Below are 22,966 nucleotides of genomic sequence, written 5' to 3'. Positions count from 1 at the left end.
GATGGGTAATGAGAATCAGATATCAAGATGGCTAAAATTCTCTCTTTTGCAGGACTATAATGAAGATGGAGATCTTTCAATGACCAAGTTCTCTTATTCGGTTCATACACTAGCAGTTAAAAAAGTTCTCATCTGGAGATCATCTCAACTACACTTATTAACTAGATCTTCCGTGCCACATATTTTTGGATTTAGGTTAGCCGCTAAGATTCCTTACTTATTTTTCTCAACAAGAATTTTCAAGCAGAGAGGCAAGCTCGGCCATGTTGCAATTATTTAACAAGAGTAGTATGGAAATCTGTTGCTCGATTTAGATGTTCATCGTCTTATCACTTTCGTTTCGTCTTCCAGTTCTAATTTCGAGTCATCAAAACTATGAAGATTACAATTTTTTGTAATTTTGTTTACCCTTGAAGAGAGCTGCATGTTTTTGGTCCTTATTGAGAGAGATACTGCTGCACAATTTAAGATGACTATTCCTTTTTTCCGTGCATTTTAAATATATGTATATCAAGAATGTTGTCTTGATGTGCAATCAAGGAATAAGGAGGTAACTAAGCTCAGTCAAGAGGTTACCTTTTCCGATCCCTCTTTTTCTTGTTCAAGTTAATTAATTGTTTGTAACTCAAGTGTTGGTAAATGTCTTTTTCTTTTTAATGCCCATGGGATGTAATGTGTAAGCCAATTGATGAGTCAAACAGAATTAAACTTAGTAAACAATCAAGAAAATAGCTCTCTTAGTCTCTTGGAAGTCGAGCAAATTAATAAAGCAAAAAGTTACAACTATATATACCAACTGATTGTAAATGAATTGACAAAAGACGATTGTGATTTCAAAGAAGTCGAACCATCTTACGGTTGTTTTAGCTCATGAAAAAGCTTGTACTGGATACAAAATTATAAGATATATTAGGGGTACATAAACCTCAAAGTTGTCACTTTTGCATCTTTATGTTGTCCTTATAATTTATCAAATTGAACGATATAAATAAACAATGATGTAGCGCAAGGACTCGTATTTTAGTTTTTATTATTTTATTTTTTTATATATAGAAGAGCGAATGGTGGGACGGCCAATGACATATTTGTAATTATATTGTCATGCAAGGGTAAGTAATAAATATTGATAAAAAATATGTACAACCAATGCAGTTCAATATTATGTCCCTATCTAAACCCTCAAGATTGTTCTGGAAACATCTTGTTATTTCCAAAGGGATCCACAAGAATTCAAAAAATATGGATTCCTTCACCGTTCTTCATTCTTTCAAGTTTCTCGCCATTTTGTTGCAATTCCAGGTCAGTGTTTCTTTCAATTTTCCCCTAATTAAGTTTCACTTCTCTTTGAATTCCCAAATTTCATGGTTGTTATCCTTTTTATCCTGCTTATTTTTTATTTTATTTTCATTTACATGCTTTTATTTTTCTTCAAAAATATATATTTCATCTATATTCTAAATACAAAAAGATTCATCAGTATTCTCACTTCTCTTCATCGAAGGAAAGACCAAAATAAACTTAAGTTGTCGGTTCAAGAAGTTGGTCAAATTTTTAGTTACAATATAATTAGCTTTTCAAATTGTAAATTATTTGTGAATAATGAAGAAGCATTTAAAGTAATATTTATTTTTCATGTTCCCTCCAAATGGGATAAAACTTGGAATGCTACTAATTTCATTTGGCTTAGCCCTATTTTTCTTGCGATGGATTCTTTCGGCAACACTTGAAGCCCTTAAAAGGGAAAAATTGTGGTCTTTTGCTAGGATTTGATAGAACATTTTTCGAATTCTAGTTTTAAATATTATAAGCAAATAAAAATAGATATAAATATTAAGATGGTAATACCTTGCCTTTTTTTTATATTGTTTTCTTCTTCTTTTTACTTACATTTACTACATTTAGGCCGAGGATTTTTCGGAAATAATCTCTCTACCCCATGAGACTATGGTAAGATTTGTATACACTCTAACCTTCAGACATCACTTGTGGGATTTCACTAGATATGTTATTGCTGTTCCTTTTTGACGCTTTCAAAATTTAAAGGACTTGTCATGCTTCCCTATAGATTGTTATGGTTTTTCTTTTTGGGTGTTTAATCTAATATCGTGGACTTCTCAAACTTTTCACGATATATTAATGGTACTTCAATTTTATTTTTATTTTTTTTGCACAACTTCATGTGCTATGTTGCTTCATCTATTATAGACAGCTCTTACAATGTGACAATGATGTGTTATAGAATATTGTTTACATTTTGAATACCATTCATGTGTGCCTGTGTGTTTTATTTCGTTTGCACTTAGTCTGTATTGCTAATTTGATGATCCAATTTAGACCATTTATATGCAATACCAAAATCATTGAAATTTGTTTAACGATACATTACTATTAAAGGTATACATTAATATTTTCATAAAAATATTTCATGGTCTATGGAAAGAACTTACCATATTATTATTGCTGAAAGAACTGATAACAAAATCATTAGAACTATGCGACGTCTGTTATTAATATAGCATCTGGTGCTCCTCTTTTATTAGTGCAGGGTAAATCAATATTAATACTTTTGTGTGTTTTGAGAAGTAACTGGCAGAGTTCCTATTTCAGATGCAAACTTTACTAATTCAGATTGTTTTGGTACGATAAAGACTAATTTATGTTTGGTCTGAAATACTAGGTGCACCATTCTTGATTCGAAGTGTAATGTGAAAGTAAGCATAAACTAAGTTCTGTGTTCTATTTTTTCAACAGTAAGTTTCAATAATCTATTTATCTGCATTGTTGCTACATAACAAATAATTATTAGTCTTATTCGAAAACCATTTAACCAATAAAAAAGCAACACTCCTCGAAATTTTCTATACCTATTTCTTGTATCAATTGACAAAATGTTTGTCTAAAATTCAGTAACCTATTTCGATTTTCTTTGATTTTGAGTTTATATACTTTTTTTAGAAAGATTTTGGATTTATCTAATGCGGGTTTAGCTAGACGTTGTGAATGCAGTTTATGAAAAAGTTTTCTTTAATTGTGCAAGACTTTTAGCTTTTAAATCAGATTATTATTTCTGTTCTCATTATATTAGATTAAGATTTTAATTTGATTATAGGATGGATAAGTTGAGATTGTAATGCCTAGAGATGTCTAATTTTTTCCTATCATGAGGGCTGACTCAATTGCTATAAAGAAAACCTGAAGCAATGTATGTGTATTACCCATATGATGATCAAATACGAACCCACTTAGATAGATAATGTGTCTATTTGTTAATGCATTTCTGTTTCTATCAAGAAGACATGTGATTAGATGTTGTCTATAATTATATTTGAAGTGAACTTCTTAAAACCTAACACCGGAAAGTAGTTGATTCATATTGGTTAAGAAGACAAAACACATACCAAGTTAACTTAAGATGATGAGTGTTATCATGTAAACAGTAAATATTTGAGAATCTTTGTCTGTTTGTTGAGTATGAGGACGAGAGATAAGCCTGTGGCTAATCAACATCATTTTCTTCTTGTAAATGGATAGAGAGAATGTTCTATCAAGATTAAAGTTTTATTATGCATGTAGCTTATTAGTATATTATAACAGACGATACTGAACTATGTCTACTATAGTTAAATTATACAAGAGCATAACTGCAGGGATTTATGTTCATTGTCACCAATTACTCCTTGATGTTCAAAAAAAATGTGAGTATATGTTTGACATCTTTAGAGGTCATTAAGACTTTCTTTATATCTTAAGGCATATGAATTTTACTCTTGATTGTGATGTTAAATTGTGTAGTTACTCCCCTGAAGATGGATGTCAACTAAAGATGAAAAGTAATTTAAAAGATTGGAAGTTAGCTGCTCTAACTGATCGTCCTTTGCTCATGCAGGGAATGGAGGTAATCGAGATGAAAGAGATAAGAGTATGGTGATGTGAAAATATTGGAGAATGGCTAGAAAAATATACTTAGAAAAGCATGAAAAGGACGACCAAGGGTAAGAATGTCATTTGACCTATATTTTAACTACTACATTGGTATCTTACTATATGTCTTCCCGGCCCTTCCTCTCCATCTCCATCTCTTTTTCTCTCTCCTTCTCTCTTTAGAAATAAACACTGAACTTTTACCTTACAACACTTAACAAATTCTAATTCAAATTACGATTTATGGGTACTTGAATATTTATTTTTCTGTCTGTTGATTCTAACTCAGGATTTTGGGGAAATTTTCTTGGAGCTCAAGGAAAGAACCATGAAGCTACATAACATAATCAAAGAGGCCCTAAATCCACTGTACCTTAACAACGTTCACATACAAGCCGATCAATGGCTACAGGATTTTCAACACACTATTGATGCTTGACAGGTTTGATAACTTTTATCTAATTATTATTGTTAGGTCTCTCTAAATTTAATTAATAGGAACAATTGTTAAGAGAAATGAGATATAGATTTCAATTTTGAGTATGTCATTACCGTGCTTATTAATAATTTTGATTTATATGAAGCGGACAAGAAAAAAGAAATTTTCATTTCAAATTGGCTCGAATAGTGGAATGGATAAAGATGATTTTGATAGTGAAACCAACTAATTTGGGATTGCGATATACTTCATTGATTTATTTTTCATTGGATTTATGGTTTTCAAATAAAAGAAACTTCCTACATAAGTGGTGAAAGAATTAAAGAACCATTTATCTATAGTAATATAAATTGAACAATTTTCTTAATTTTCGACTTCTTAATTTCGCTTGCTCCATCAGTCGTATACTACAGATTAAGTACGAAAGAATTAGAGAAAGTATACGATATCAATTAGGAATAATTCTACTAGAGGTACTAATCAACTCAATATGAAATAGAAAATGTGAAACTTCATGTAACAACGATAAAACCCTCTATTACTTGAACACTCAATATTGTTGGTCTCCTAATAGAAGGATTTTTATATCTAAGGAAGGTTATGGTTCTGGTGATATAATTTATAGTACTGTTAGATTATGTGTTGATTCTACTGGTAGACACAGAGCAGTAGACATAAGATTGACTTCCAAAAGATAATGCTAGGACATGATGCAACAAAACTGAAAACATTCTTCTTATACCCACCTCTCTCCTAATGCATTACTTTTATTGTGTTGTAGAACATCATTTATGATAACTTCTTAAAATATTTTTATATTAAAGTCAACAGCATAGGACAAACAATGTAATATTTAATTGTAAAAGATGTTACGTGAATTACACTACAAACTAGACTTATCTTATTGATAAACGAAGACACGTGTACTGCGCTCTTTTAATTTAGCAAACCAGTTCTGTTTTTCCAAATACCCACAATATTATATTATGTATCCCTGTGTCCAATTTTCCTTCCTTCAGTGGTACAGTTCTTCAATTTATTTGGGTAATTTTTTCAAATCTTATGTTCTTCTATTTCTTTTCATAAGTACAGTTTTGTGCTTATATTGTATTTAATGTGCACCCTTGATTCTGCTAGACTGTATCTCCAGATAATAATTTAGTGATTATTCTCCAAAGCTAAAATCTTCTTTTCTTTCTTTGATTTTTCCTATTTAATTTTCAAGTTATATATCCTTGGTTGTACTGTATTTTTCCACTCTTGTGATTATTCTTCTATTCTTAAGGGTAAGACATTCCATTGTTTCTTATAGGACTTTAACGGGTATGTGTTAGCTTTGTCCTCCTCTTGGATAACTTTTATTGGAATATTTTCATGCAAGTTATGAATTTTGTCCCATGTGCTCATGTGTGGTTCAATTTTCTCACAAACAGCTAATTCTACTTATGTCATAACAATATTCTTGAATTATGTTTCTGTCACACCCCACCCTAGGTTGGGCGGACAAGTACCATATGAACCCATGCTTTACAAGTGACCTATGACGAGAAAGTGAACTACTATGCATATAGATTTGCTACTGAGAAGCTACATATACAACACATGTCGACTAGCTGAACCAATACATGTGACAGGTAAAACTATGAATACATATAATAGTTTTAAAATGTCTACAAAGCCTCTACTAGAATCCATGACTGTACAACTATCAAAATACGCATAGTAAAGACTCGGCAAAGCCCCGAATCAACCTGGAGCTCACCAACAACCGCTGAGTATCAAGTGCTTCTATAGGGAAGATCTACTAGTTGAGTACATCTACCTGCAGCATGGAATGCACCATCCCCAATAAGGGACGTCAGTACGAAAGAATGTACTGAATATGTAAGGCATAATACAACCATATGTAAAATGAGAGCTCAAGTGAAATCAAATACAAATAGGTAAGGATTAGAGACCACCTTTGCTTATACTTTTGGAATCGTGTATGTTACATTTTTTTCTTTACTTTTTTGTGTGTTCTAATCTTTATAAGGCATATGATACAAATGACCAGCTGATCAGTGGTAGAAGAGGATGAACCATGCTAGGTATTTAACCCCTGAGATGTTGTCCTGATAATTCAATGAACTGGGATCGGCCCATGTTAGGCTTTTACCCCTGAGCTGTCACCCTTCTATACCAATTGCGATCGGCCCATGGTAGGCTTTCGCCCCTGAGCTGCCACCCTTCCATATCAATTAGGATCGACCCATGCTAGGCATTTGCCCTTGGGCTGCCACCCATCATTATACAAATTGCTTCACTTAGATTCTTTAATCTTTGAGATTGTTGTTTTGATGTTCATAACTCCTTTAAGATTATTCATTTGATGATTATTACTCTTTTGAGATTGTTATTTTGGTGGTCATAATCATTGTTGATATTTGGAACTATGGACCAGTAGTAGAAGACATGTGAATATGGACTTACGATAATAACAATGACATGGGAAGCAAATGTGACACCAACGTAAAACTTAGGAACCTATATGACTCGGTAAGCATTTTGACATCTCAAAATTGAAGCACATATCTAGTGAAGACATTTAACATTCAACCAAGAGATTTGAACTCTATATGGTATCCAAATACTCACTAACTAATATCAAATACAAGGTACACATGAAAGTGGAACCAAGGGAGAACGTAGGCAGATTCAACTTAAGGACGGATACATATTCGAAGTACGTACATATAAAATGTACAATAGAGCAACTAGCGATCTTATGAGGTTACATAATAGTCTAACACAATGGGAGTAATAACCAATAAAGGGAACATATGAACATGTGACAAGATGACATATATGATGGAATACACAATTGAAGGAAGTTGGCTTGATATGGGCAGATTGTATATCCAACATATAAACATATGTACCATGTGTAATTTAGGATCACTTTAATTTATATAAGGGGAATACGTGCCAAGTGTACTTTGACGATGAAACACGTTTAAACCTTGCATGCTAATACTTGGTAGAGTAAGCACACACATTTAGTAATAAACTCATATTAGAGTACTCACTTTAATGCTCTAGGGAGTAGCCAGTCACTACCAAGGACACTTAGAAAGTTTACTTTTTGTAATACAAGTGTTGGATTCATGCCAAAGAAATAGGAAATCAAATAGCCTTGCATACCTTGTTGCACAACTTTGGATATTACAATGAGTTAACTGTCTTCCTTTCAGATTATTTATCTTGCTGGACAGAAACCTCACTTGCTAAGACTTGGATTCTTCAAGGTTTAGCTAGGTTGTCCTCTCCCCCATAACTTGATATTAAATAAGATTATTCACCTGAATTCCTTAAGATGGGATATGTTCTACTAACTTGTACTTTAAAAAGAAAGTCTTTGCTTCAGATTTTAATGGTGAAGCTATAGACCAGAACTCTTGGAGCTTCTATGGATTTCCTTGGGGGCAATTTTCTGAGAAAAAGTGATGAAGGAGATGTGATAAGTTTGAGTGTTTTAGAGGTCCCTTTTGGACGTTTTCACTTATTAAATTGGAGATATAATATAGTCCTTTACTTTTAAGCAAGCAGGTGCATCGCCTCCTTAATTTCTGCAACAAGTTTTTAAGTAGGTGGATCACCTACTTGCCTTTTTCACTTAAAATGAAGTCCACTAATTCTAAGTAGGTGCATCACCTACTTTGCCCTTTCCACTTAGAATGCAGTCCACTAATTCTAAGTAGGTGTATCACCTACTTGTCACCAACTAGCACAGTTTAGTCAAGCAAGAACCTCATTTATTTTACACCATTTTCTCAATCTTAGTTTCTTTACAAGACTGTAACACTAATACGCACTTGACCACTTTGACTCTTACATCAAATACCACCTTTTACTATCTCACTTTAAACAAATTCTATTGTCACTAGTCGCATAAGAATCTGAGACCATAACTATAGCACAAGGCAACGTAGAATACGGGGTGTTACATCCTTCCCCCCTTATGATCATTCGTCCTCGAATGATAGGTGTAGTTGATAGTTTGGTTAATCTTGAATTTCATTTGGAGATTTGCGAGAGTTCCCTTTGTAAACAGGACTATCCAAAATCTATAGAATAATCTAAAACACATAGAAAAGTCTTGCATGATGTCTCACTAGATATGGTTCATGAAATATAAATATGACTAATTAAACCCCTTTCTTGACCATATAATTCATTGATGATACACAAGTAGAACTAATACAAATAAGGAATTTAATATACCTACTAAACACAAAACATGCAAATGACATATCAAATGAACAAATGCTAGTAGGACTTATGATCATATAAGGGGACCACATGATCTCAGATCCTTATGTTGATGTTTAGAACGAGGAGGGGTATTTAGGATCTCTACCATCTTTTATTCCCAAGTATCTTACGTTATATTCTAGTCCTTTCACAATACCTCAATGGAGGTTACACCTTTTGTGCTTAGCTTCCGGGCCTTACCAATCAAGAATAACTATATTATTTCCTAAAAAAAACTATGTGGAACGGACACATAAAATCATAAGCCTAACCTATCAGGGCTCTACTTTCCCTTCTCCTTTATCTTATGACCTTTTTCAGAGGTGAGTCTTATAATAACGCATCCGTGTTAATATAAACACTAAATTTTATGTCGCACCCTCGGATGAGGCATTATGCTAAGTAATTTATCTATGGTTGTGATAAAATTTACATATATGCCCAACCTTTTCTGGTCAAAATCTTCACTACATAATGATACAAGGAAACGTTTCCCAAAATGTTCAAAACTCAAGTCAATAAGCACAGAGGGGTATGATACATAGGCAGACTAGCACAAAAGGGAGCGCATAATATACGGGCATTAAGCTATATAAATATGTGGTGTATGTGCGCATATGAATTATAGGGTAGCGTGTGAGCTAATGTACTATAAGGCATTTAGCAAATGGACTAGATGAGCACATGACACATGGCCATAAAAGCTATAAGGCCTGTAATGTTTAAGCAAGTAGGTTACGAGGCATGTAATATATATAGAAATGGTTTATGATGCATATGACATGCAAACAAGTGGTATGCGATTCATATAACCCACAAGCGCGAATTTTGCCCATAGCGTATGATCAATTATCCTGCAGTGCCCACACAATATGGACAAGTGACATGTGGGAAGTAACCAGTGCACTAAATAACATGTAGGGAAAGGTCCTACGAAAACATATAGCAATAAACAAGAGTGCTCCGAAACGGATTACACTTACATGCAAGCATTCTATGACATTAGGTAACATGTGAGAAAGTAATCCATAAAGGACAAATGTCATACAAATAGATGAGTTATAGAACATGTAGCATATATAATTATACAACAAACCATCTTTGAAAACTATGAGATATCCTATAGAACCACTCTACCATATTAAGGGGAAAAAACACTATCTTAAGAGTTAGGTCACGGGTGGGATAGTTATGCTCATTTTCCTTACTCACATCAAAGCACATACAATTGATTTCCCTATTTACTCTATTCAATCTCCTTAGAATTCTTATAGGTTTTCTGCTATTGGGACTTGGCTTTCTTCTAGGTCAATATAAATACTACAGTTAAGATAGAGAGAAAAAATCCTCAATAGTTCATCTTTTGGAGTAGGAGGCCGAGGTCAACTTTACCTTTTTTTACTAGTTTGTGTTACATCACACTCAATGTCTGGTGCCTTTTCAAGGTCAAAATAGAAAATAAATAGTGAAGCTTGAACGGACCATAAAACATGAACTCTAATGTCAGGTACCTATAAAGTTATATCATGATTCATAACGTCTTAGAGTTAGCCGCTTTCGGCTTAACTAGATAGGTCTGGCCATACTAATAGATTTTCTCATTTTTTTATTAACAAGTGAGGGTGCTCCCACTCTTTTCCCATGCAAGATATCAAATACGAACAACTAGCATATGATGAATTTTTCCTCTCCCTTCATTGGACTATGATTGATGAATTACTGCAGGCATATATTAAATGAATCATGTAATAGCTCTATTCAATTTGATGGAAGTCTATACATGTGTATAATGCCCTACATCTCTTTTGTACTAATGATGTAGCTGAACTAGGTCCACGTATCTTCTATCCAGGTAACCTTTCTATTCCCTTTTTTTTTCTTGTTGTTATCAAGACCAAATATCAAGACTTGAATCAATACTAAAATGACTTTTATGTCTAACATAGGTTCACAAAGTTGTTCCCAGGTGCACCTTTATAACTTGTTAGGGTTGAAGGTTGATACCTTATTCTTGCCTCATACACGTAGCAATCACTCTTTCGTAACCGTCTATCTCACTCTTCTATAGCATCCTCATATCACCCCTACTCCTATGTTTAGGGGATTTTACATGTACAATCTCTTTCTAACTAGAAGCTCTACGTACATATTCGACATGTGTCATTCACGCTTCATTCTCACATGCTTCATCTCTAACTAGTAGCTTCATGTACTCTAATCCCACTATGTACAACCTCACTAATCACAATTTAGGTCTAACCAATCATTTTTCCCTTTGCTAACCTTACCCTTTGGTCACATACTAATCCTTTATCGCCAAAATATAGATTGTCGTAGGAACTGCCATACATATATCATTTGCCACAATTAGCACACTGGTCCCCAAGTTTTATAATCATGAAAAGAATATAAATGTTATTAGTACTTATTCGGGGTGGTTGACACATACCATATAATATGCCAACTATTAACATATTTTGGATGATATTTGGTGAGAATTTGGGCCTTGTCAACCAATTAGGTACCTCTCTAGTAACACAATTGCACTGGTACATGCACCTATCAAATTGTGCCAGTGCCTTCTTCCAACTAAAAGAAACTGGTTTCCACAACATCAATTTCGAGTACATGTGTAACGCTGAAAATTCTATGTTTATCACACACTAAGAACGAGTGTCCTCTATAGGAATAGATCCTGTAAATATGGAGGAAATATAGAACTCAAGAGTTGGTTTCATCCTCCTAAGAAAATGTGCTTGAAAATGCTACAACTCCTATATGTAACAAGGTAACCCATCATTTTTTAAGCATATGGATAACCATACTATATCTTTCTCAACTGAACAAACGTGATACAAATGGTACAAATGCAACTTTAGATGCAAATAACATAAAAGCCTTTACATACCTTGTGGAGTAGGATGGTCGAATAAAATGAGCTCAATAAAGTCTTGTTGACATTTTAGCTACCAATAACCTTAACCATAGTAAGCATAATATGAATAACAAGATCAGGTACAAGTGGAAATTGACTTCTTAACTTCGCTCTATCGCAGGATATAGATTATATAGGAAGGTAACATATGCTAAATGTCCAAGCAGCCCCTATTTATAAATGTGGCGCGCAACACATTCATAAGTAAGACTAGACACGGCTTCGTAGACTCCCTAGGACGAATGACTCTAATACCACTTTTGTCACACCCCACCCTAGATTAGGCGGACCAGTACCATATGAACACATGTTTTACAATTGACCTATGATGAGAAACTGAACTACTATGCATATAGATTTGCTACTGAGAAGCTACATATACAACACATGTCGACTAGCTGAACCAATACATGTGACAGGTAAAACTATGAATACAGATAATAGTTTTAAAATGTCTACAAAGCCTCTACTAGAATCCACGACTGTACCACTATCAAAATATGCATAGTAAAGACTCGGCAAAGCCCCGAATCAACCTGGAGCTCACCAACAACCGCTGAGTATCATGTGCTTTTATGGGGGAGATCTACTAGTTGAGTACTTGTACCTGCAACATGGAATGCAGCGTCCCCAATAAAGGACGTAGTAACGAAAGAATGTACTGAATATGTAAGGCATAATACAACCATATGTAAAATGAGAGCTCAAGTGAAACGAAATACAAATAGGTAAGGATTAGAGACCATCTTTGCTTATACTTTTGGAATCGTGTATATTACATTCTTTTCTTTACTTTTTAGTGCGTTCTAATCTCTATAAGGCATAAGATGCAAATGACCAGCTGATCAGTGGTAGAAGAGGATGACCCATGCAGGGTATTTAACCCCTGGGATGTTGTCATCATAATTCAACCAACTGGGATCGGCCCATGATAGGCTTTTGCCCCTGAGCTGCCACATTTCTATACCAATTGGGATCGACCCATGCTAGGCTTTCACCCCTGAGCTGCCACCCTTCCATACCAATTAGGATAGACCCATGCTAGACATTTGCCCCTGGGCTGCCACCCATCATTATACAAATTGCTTCACTTAGATTCTTTAGTCTTTGAGATTGTTGTTTTGATGTTCATAACTCATTTGAGATTATTCTTTTGTTGATCATAACTCTTTTGAGATGGTTGTTTTGGTGGTCATAATCATTGTTGAGATTTGGAACTATTGACCAGTAGTAAAAGACATGTGAATATGGACTTAAGATAATAAAAATGACATGGGAAGCAAATGTGACACCAACGTAAAACTTAGGAGCTTATATGACTCAGTAAGCATTTTGACATCTCAAATTGAAGAACAAACTAGTGAAGACATTTAACATTCAGCCAAGATATTTGAACTCTATATGGTATCCAAATACTCACTAACTAATATCAAATACAAGGTACACATGAAAATGGAACCAAGGGAGAACGTGGGAAAATTCAACTTAAGGACGGATACATATTCCAAGTACGCACATATAAAATGTAAAATAGAGCAACTAGGGATCTTGTGAGGTAACACAATAGTCTAACACAATGGGAGTAATTACCAATAAAGGAAACATATGAACAAGTGACAAGATGACATATATGATGGAATAGACAATTGAAGGAAGTTAGCTTGATATGGGCAAATTGTATATCCAACATATAAACATATGTACCATGTGTAATCTAGGATCACTTTGATTTATATAAGGGGAATACGTGCCAAGGGTACTTTGATGATGAAACACGTTTAACCCTTGCATGCTAATACTTGGTAGAGTTAAAGTCACGCACATTTAGTAATAAACTCATATTAGAGTACTCACTTTAATGCTCTAGGGAGTACGAACTGCAACTATGGATCAGTCACTACCAAGGGCACATAGAAAGCTTGTCTTTTGTAATACAAGTGTTGGATTCATGCCAAAGAAATAGGAAATCGAATAGCCTTACATACCTTGCTGCACAGCTTTGGATATTACAATGAGCTAACCGTCTTCCTTTCAGATTATTTATCTTGCTGGACAGAAACCTCACTTTCTAAGACTTGGATTCTTCCAGGTTTAGGTTGTCCTCTCCCGCATAACTTGATGTTAAATCAAATTATTCACCTGAATTCCTTTAGATGGGATATGTTCTACTAACTTGTACTTTAAAAAGAAAGGCTTTGCTTCAGATTTTAATGGTGAAGCTATAAACCAGAACTCTTGGAGCTTCTATGGCTTTCCTTGGGAGCAATTTTCTGGACAATAAGTGATGAAGGAGATGTGATAAGCTTGAGTGCTTTAGAGTCCCTTTTGGACGTTTTCACTTATTAAATTGGAGATATAATATGGTCCTTTACTTTTAAACAAGTAGGTGCATCACCTCCTTAATTTCTGCCACAAGTTTTTAAGTTGGTGGATCACCTACTTGCCCTTTTCACTTAAAATGTAGTCCACTAATTCTAAGTAGGTGCATCACCTACTTTGCCCTTTCCACTTAGAATGCAGTCCATTAATTCTAAGTAGGTGTATCACCTACTTGTCACCTACTAGCACAGTTTAGTCAAGCAAGCACCTCACTTATTTTACACCATTTTCCCAGTCTTAGTTCCTTTACAAGACCATAACACTAATACGCACTTGACCACTTTGACTCTTACATCAAATACCAACTTTTACTATCTCACTTTAAACCTATTCTATTGTCACTAGTCGCATAGAAATCTGAGTCCATAACTATACCACAAGGCATCGTAGAATATGTGGTGTCACATCCTTCCCCCCTTATGATCATTCGAGGACGAATGATAGGTGTAGTTGATAGTTTGGTTAATCTTGAATTTCATTTGGAGATTTGCGAGAGTTCCTTTTATCAACTGGAATATCCAAAATCTATAGAATAACCTAAAACACAGAGAAAAGTCTCGCATGATGTCTCACTAGATATGGTTCATGAAATATAAATATGAGTAATTAAACCCCTTTCTTGACCATATAATTCACTGATGATACACAAGTAGAACTCATACAAATAAGAAATTTAATATACCTACTAAACAAAAAACATGCAAATGGCATATCAAATGAACAAATGCTAGTAGGACTTATGATCATATAAGGGGACCATATGATCTCATATCCTTATGTTGATGTTTAGAATGTGGAGGGGTGTTTAGGATCTCTACCATCTTTTATTCCCAAGTATCTTACGTTATATTCTAGTCCTTCCACAACACCTCAATGGAGGTTACACCTTTTGTTCTTAGCTTTCGGGCCTTAACAATCAAGAATAACTATAGTATTTCCTAAAAACAACTATATGGAACGGACACATAAAATCATAGGCCTAACCTATCGGGGCTCTACTTTCCCTTCTCTTTTATCTTATGACCCTTTTTAGAGGTGAGTCTTATAATAACGCATACGTGTTAATATAAACTCTAAATTTTATGTCGCACCCTCGAATGAGGCATTATTCTAAGTAATTTATCTATGATTGTGATAAAATTTATATATATGCCCAACCTTTTCTGGTCAAAATCTTCACTACATAATGATACAAGGAAACGTTTTCCCAAAATGTTCAAAACTCAAGTCAATAAGCACAGATGGGCATAGTATATGGAGAAATAAGTCACATTGGGTATGACACATAGGCAGACTAGCACAAAAGGGAGCGCATAATATACGGGCACTAGGCTATATAAATATGTAGTGTATGTGCACATATGAATTATAGGGCAGCGTGTGAGCCAATGTACTATAAGGCATGTAGCAAATGGACTAGATGAGCACATGACACATGGCCATAAAAGCTATAAGGCCTGTAATGTTTAAGCAAGTAGGCTACAAGGCATGTAATATATATAGAAATGGTTTATGATGCATATGACATGCAAACAAGTGGTATGCGATTCATATAAGCACTAATTTTGCCCATAGCATATAATCAATTATCCTGCAATACCCACACAATATGGACAAGTGACATGTGGGAAGTAGCCAGTGCAGTAAATAACATGTAGGGAAAAAGGTCCTACGAAAACATACAACAATAAACAAGGGTGCTCTGGGAAGTAACCAGTGCAATAAACAACATGTAGGGAAAGGTCCTACGAAAACATATAGCAATAAGCAAGGGTGCTCCGAAGCGGAAACCACTTACATGCAAGCATTCTATGACATTAGGTAACATGTGAGAAAGTAATCCATAAAGGACAAATGTCATACAAAAAGATGAGTTATAGAACATGTAGCATATATAATTATATAACAAACCATCTTTGAAAACTATGAGATATCCTATAGAACCACTTTACCATATTATGGGAAAAAAACATTGTCTTAAGAGTTAGGTCACGGGTGGGATAGTTCTGCTCATATTCCTTACTCACCTCAAAGCATATACAATTGATTTCCCCATTTACTCTCTTCAATCTCCTCAGAATTATTATAGGTGTTCTGCTATTGGGGATTGGCTTCCTTCTAGGTTAATATAAATACTACATTTAAGATAGAGAGAAAAAAATCTGCAATGGTTCATCTTTTAGAGTAAGAGGTCGAGGTCAACTTTACCTCTTTTACTAGTTTGTGTAACATCACACTCAATGTCTGGTGCCTTTTCAAGGTCAAAATAGAAAATAAATAGTGAAACTTGAACAGACCATAAAACATGAACTCTAATGTCAGGTACCTATAAAGTTATATCATGATTCATAACGTCTTACAGTTAGCCGGCTTTCGGCTTAACTAGATAGGTCTGGCCATGCTAATAAATTTCCTCATTTTTTTTATAACAAGTGAGGGTGCTCCCACTCTTTTCCCATGCAAGATATCAAATACGAACAACTAGCATATGATGAATTTTTCCTCTCCCTTAATTGGACTATGATTGATGAATTACTATAGGCATATATTAAATGAATCATGTAATAGCTCTATTCAATTGATGGAAGTCTATACATGTGTATAATGCTCTACTTCTCTTTTGTACTAATGATGTAGATGAATTATGTCCATGTATCTTCTCTCCAGGTAGCCTTTCTATTCCCTTTTTTTTTTTTTTTGTTATCAAGACCAAATATCAAAGCTTGAAGCAATACTAAAATGACTTTTCTATCTAACAAAGGTTCACAAAGTTGTTCCAAGGTGCACCTTTATAACTTGTTAGGGTTGAAGGTTGATACCTTATTCTTGCCTCATACACGTAGCAACCACTCTTTCGTAACCATCTATCTCACTCTTCTATAGCATCCTCATATCACCCCTACTCCTATGTTTAGGGGATTTTACATGTACAATCTCTTTCTAACTAGAAGCTCTACGTACATATTCGGCATGTGTCATTCACGCTTCATTCTCACATGCTTCCTGTCTAACAAGTACCTTTTAATCAAAACTAGTAGCTTCATGTGCTCTAATCCCACTATGTACAACCTCATTAATCACAATTTAGGTCTAACCAATCAATTTTCCTTTTGTTAACCTTACCCTTTGGTCACATACTAATCCTCTATCACCAAAATATAGATTGTAGTAGGAACTGCCATCCATATATCATTTGCAGCAATTAGCACACTTGTCCCTAAGTTTTATAATCATGAAAAGAATATAAATGTTATTAGTACTTATTCGGGGTAGTTGGCACATATCATATAAAATGCCAACTATTAACATATTTGGGATGATATATGGTGAGAATTTGGGCCTTGTCAGCCAATTAGGTACCTCTCTAGTAACAGAATTGCACTGGTACATGCACCTATCAGATTGTGTCACTGCCTTTTTCCAACTAAAAGAAACTGGTTTCCACAACATCAATTTCGAGTACATGTGTAACGCTGAAAATTCTATGTATATCATAGACTAAGAACGAGTGTCCTCTTTAGGAATAGATCCTGTAAATATGGGGAAATATAGAACTCAAGAGTGGGTATATCCTCCTAAGAAGATGTGGTTGGAAATGCTACAGCTCCTATATGTAACAAGGTAACCCATCATTTTTTAAGAATATGGATAAGCATACTATATCTTTCTCAACTGAACAAACGTGATACAAATGGTACAAATGCAACTTTAGATGAAACTAACATAAAAACCTTTACATACCTTGTGGAGTAGGATGGTCGAATAAAATGAGCTCAATAAAGTTTTGTTGACATTTTAGCTACCAATAACCTTAACCATAGTACGCATAATATGACTAACATGATCAGGTACAAGTGGAAATTGACTTCTTAACTTCGCTCTATCGCACGATTTAGATTATGAAGGAAGGTAACATTTGCTAAATGTCCAAGCAGTCCCTATTTATAAATATGGCACACAACACATTCATAAGTATGGCTCTACTAGACACGGCTTTGTAGACTCCGTAGGATGAACGACTCTGATACCACTTTTGTCACACCCCACCCTAGGTTAGGCGGACAAGTACCATATGAACACATGCTTTACAAGTGACCTACGACGAGAAAGTGAACTACTATGCATATAGATTTGCTACTGAGAAGCTAATACAACACATGTCGACTAGCTGAACCAATACATGTGACAGGTAAAACTATGAATACAAATGATAGTTTTAAAATATCTACAAAGCCTATACTAGAATCCACGACTGTACAACTATCAAAATACGCATAGTAAAGACTCGGCAAAGCCCCAAATCAACCTGGAGCTCACCAACAACCGTTGAGTATCATGTGCTTCTACGGGGGAGATCTACTAGTTGAGTAATTATACTGCAGCATGGAATGCAGCGTCCCTAATAAGGGATGTCAGTACGGAAGAATATACTGAATATGTATGGCATAATACAACCATATGTAAAATGAGAGCTCAAGTGAAACCAAATACAAATAGGTAAGGATTAGAGACCACATTTGCTTATACTTTTTGAATCGTGTATATTACATTCTTTTCTTTACTTTTCTGTGTGTTCTAATCTTTATAAGGCATATGATACCAATGACCAGCTGATCAGTGGTACAAGAGGATGACCCATGCTAGGTATTTAACCCCTGGGATGCTGTCTTCATAATTCAACGAACTGGGATCGGCCCATGCTAGGCTTTTGCCCCTGAGCAGCCACCCTTCTATACTAATTGGGATCGGCCCATGCTAGGCTTTCGTCCCGGAGCTGCCACTCTTCCATACTAATTGAGATCGACTCATGCTAGGCATTTGCACCTAGGCTGCCACCCATCATTATACAAATTGCTTCTCTTAGATTCTTTAATCCTTGAGATTGTTGTTTTGATGTTCATAACTTTTTTGATATTATTTTTTTGATGATCATAACTCTTTTGAGATTGTTGTTTAGGTGGTCATCATCATTGTTGAGATTTGGAACTTTTGACCAGTAGTGGAAGACATGTGAATATGGACTTACGATAATAACAATGACATGGGAAGCAAATGTGACACCAACTTAATACTTAGGAGCTTATATGACTCAGTAAGCATTTTGACATCTCAAATTGAATCACATATCTAGTGAAGACATTTAACATTCAGCCAAGAGATTTGAACTCTATATGGTATCCAAATACTCACTAACTAATATCAACTACAAGGTACACATGAAAGTACAACCAAGGGAGAACGTGGGCAGATTCAACTTAAGGACGGATACATATTCCAAGTACGTACATATAAAATGTACAATAGAGCAAGTGGGGATCTTGTTACATAATAGTCTAACACAATGGAAGTAATAACCAATAAAGGGAACATATGAACATGTGACAAGATGACATATATGATGGAATAGACAATTGAAGGAAGTTTGCTTGAAATGGGCAGACTGTATATCCAACATATAAACATATGTACCATGTGTAATCTAGGATCACTTTGATTTATATAAGGGGAATACATGCCAAGGGTACTTTGGCGATGAAACACGTTTAAACCTTGCATGCTAATACTTGGTAGAGTAAGCACGCACATTTAGTAATAAACTCATATTAGAGTACTCACTTTAATGCTCTAGGGAGTAGGAATAACAACTATGGATTAGTCACTACCAAGGGCACTTAGAAAGCTTACTTTTTGTAATACAAGTGTTGGATTCATGCCAAAGAAATAGGAAATCGAATAGCCTTACATACCTTGTTGCACAACTTTGGATATTACAATGAGTTAATCGTCTTCCTTTCAGATTATTTATCTTGCTGGATAGAATCCTCACTTGCTAAGACTTGGATTCTTCCAGGTTTAGGTTGTCCTCTCCCCCATAACTTGATGTTAAATCAAATTATTCACCTAAATTCCTTAAGATGGGTATGTTCTACTAACTTGTACTTTAAAAAGAAAGGCTTTGCTTCAAATTTTAATGGTGAAGCTATAGTCTAGAACTCTTGGAGCTTCAATGGCTTTCCTTGGGAGCAATTTTTTGGAGAATAAGTGATGAAGGAGATGTGATAAGATTGAGTTCTTTAGATGTCCCTTTTGGACGTTTTCACTTATTAAATTAGAGATATAATATGGTCCATTACTTTTAAGCAAGGAGGTGCATCACCTCCTTAATTTCTGCCACAAGTGTTTAAGTAGGTGGATCACCTACTTGCCCTTTCCACTTAGAATGCAGTCCACTAATTCTAAGTAGGTGTATCACCTACTTGTCATCTACTAGCACAGTTTAGTCAAGCAAGCACCTCACTTATTTTACACCATTTTCCCAATCTTAGTTTCTTTACAAGACCGTAACACTAATACGCACTTGACCACTTTGACTCTTACATCAAATACCACCTTTTACTATCTCACTTTAAACCTATTCTATTGTCACTAGTCGCATAGAAATTCAAGTCCATAACTATACCACAAGGCAACGTAGAATACGGGGTGTTACAGTTTCTCTCTTCTTCAATATTATTATGTTTCTGTTATTCTTATGAGATCTTAATTAAATTTAGTAGATTGTACTAAATTGATGTTTTCTTTTTAAGATAATTTTTTGTTAGTTTTGTCTTGAATATTAAGCTTAAGTTGTCTCTTCGACAAACCAATCACAATTCAATATGCATTTGTGTTACATTATATGCTACGAGGCCAAAACCTCTGAATAGTTGCATTTCATTGTCGGTGATTTAGATTGTGACTGTGGTTGATGTTGTAATATGTTGATATTGAATTCATTCTCGGAATTGCTTTTATCAGTTCACTAATATGTGCATTTGGGTTGCTACTTATTGTGTGTGATTAGCATTGGGGATCGAAAAGAAAAAGAGGCAACGGAGGCATGTAAATTCTTTTGTAACCATGTTATTCCTCATAGCACTTCTCAGCTCTGATGTTGAATCTTTAATCTGTGCTCACAGTATTTGAAAAGAGGAGAGTGCAAGTACGATAGTAAGGCCTTAAAACGTCTTCACGGTGAGACACTATTGAATTTTGATTGTATCTCTTTATGGGAATGGAAACAACACAGGTTATATAAGAAAGTTAACGGGAAGTAAGCTAGCTGATAAACAGAAGAAGTTTCCTTTCTCTCTTTCAGAAGAGGAGAAGACTGATCATGCAGTTTTAACTAGAGTGAATAGTGTAAGTTCTTTACCTGGTCTCCTGCTTTCTACTCTTGAACAACCTCACTTAGCGCTCGATGCTTCAGAAAATTAATGAAAAGGTATAAAAGTTGGCAACATCTGGACAAAAAAACATATTGGATTGATTGTGTTTATTTTTCATTACAGGTGTACATCCAATCTTGACAAGGTGAATAATGAGTATTATTTTGAGCCCGCTTCTTTGGAAGAGATAGTCTGGTAAGGACTTTGGTTCCTTTATTTCCAGTTGGGGTCTTTACCAAGATACAATTACCAATACACTAAATTTTATGTCCCTTATGCAAGCAAATTGCGACATCCCTATGTTCATGGTCCTGTAGGGACAACAAAGGATACAATTTCAAAATGGATAAGGCTACGTATAATATTTGTCATGAAGTGTGGAAATTTTTTAAAATTAGGCAGAGACTATTGATCTATGTCTAAAATGTTTGATTATGGAATTGTCTTATGCACTTAATATATTATAATAGAAGTAACTAATTTTGCCTCAATCTCGTACATAGACTATTGGATATTGTCTGTTTAAACTTTAGTATATGTTAGTGTTGATTTTATCTGTCTTGATGTAAGAATAAATCAATATTATGTAAAGGTAGTATATGAGCTTATCCTTTTTGCATATGTACATGAAAAAATGTCATGTTCTACCCATGTTAGTACAAAGATATTTGACTATATGTAGTTGAACTGTGTAATTTATATTGTTATTGCAATAAAATAAAAAAAGCAAACAACAAAACCAACCATGTTCGGCGCCATAGCTAATCTAGTTTCTATTATATAGAAGAGTGAAGTGGTAGGACGATCAAGGGTAAAAATGTAATTTCATTCTATCAAAAATCTATTAAGAAAGACAATAAATAATTTTAGAAACATCTTTCTATATATGAAGTGAATAATGATCAAGGGTAAAAATGTAATTTCACGCTAACAAAAATCTACCAAGAATGATAACAAGAAAATTAAATAGTTCTAGAAACATCTTTAGTAATTGTTATTACCAGTAACTTATTTTGTTATTAATTCACTTTCTTTTCTATTGTGAGTTATTGTGATATCTATTCATTACTCTATTTTACTATTACTTTAATATAATTCTTAGTATTTTTCTATTCATTATGCTTATCAAAAATGCCTACTTTTAATATAAAATTATTATGAGTTAATTATTTTCAACTTTATTTTGGATCTAATTAATATATTTGAAAATAAATAAGTGTGATAAAATTAATAATATATATTAGATTGAAATTAAAGAAAAAGATGTTAAAAAGTAACTTTACAAATAAAAATGAATAGGATGATATAATTGCATTTAAGACGATCAAGAATAAAAATATAATATCCATTCTAACAAAAATCTATTAAGACAGATAGCAAGAAAAATAAATAATTCTAGAAACTTCTTTCTATATATGAAGTGAATGATAATCAAAGGTAAAAATGTAACTTCAGACAAAAATCTACCAAGAAAATGATGACAAGAAAACTAAACAGTTCTAGAAACATCTTTAGTTATTGTTATTACTATTAACTCATTTTGTTATTACTTCACCTTTTTTATGAGTTATTGTGATATCGATTCATTACTCTATTTTACTATTTCTTTAGTTTAATTCTTAATATTTTTTCTATTCATTATACTTACTAAAAATGCATACTTTAATATGAAAATTCATTATTTAAAAATATAATTAATTATTCTCACTTTTATTTTGGCTCAATTAGCATACCTGAAAAGAAATAAGTGTGATAATTAATTGTCACGACCCAAGCCTAGGGCCTAGACGT

The 22,966-nt window shown here is 34.1% G+C and overlaps 1 long non-coding RNA gene across 5 annotated transcripts; it reads left to right on the top strand.

Moving 5' to 3' along the window:
- The first annotated feature begins 1,172 nt into the window (after positions 1 to 1,172).
- On the top strand, positions 1,173 to 21,794 carry LOC102603021 (uncharacterized). Of its 5 annotated transcripts, none has more exons than XR_001471841.1 (7): positions 1,173 to 1,299; positions 1,903 to 1,947; positions 2,678 to 2,711; positions 3,887 to 3,992; positions 4,211 to 4,363; positions 20,927 to 21,149; positions 21,299 to 21,794. It is a non-coding gene; the product is annotated as an uncharacterized lncRNA (long non-coding RNA). The 5 variants fall into 5 exon arrangements; XR_001471838.1 differs by having other exon boundaries at positions 2,678 to 2,750; XR_368624.2 differs by lacking the exon at positions 1,903 to 1,947 and having other exon boundaries at positions 2,678 to 2,750.
- Positions 21,795 to 22,966: the final 1,172 nt, after the last annotated feature.

This window comes from Solanum tuberosum, unplaced genomic scaffold (assembly GCF_000226075.1).
Source record: "Solanum tuberosum cultivar DM 1-3 516 R44 unplaced genomic scaffold, SolTub_3.0 scf00449, whole genome shotgun sequence".
Taxonomy (NCBI): domain Eukaryota; kingdom Viridiplantae; phylum Streptophyta; class Magnoliopsida; order Solanales; family Solanaceae; genus Solanum; species Solanum tuberosum.
Note: the sequence above shows the minus strand (reverse complement) of the source record. Positions and strands in the feature narration are given on the sequence as shown.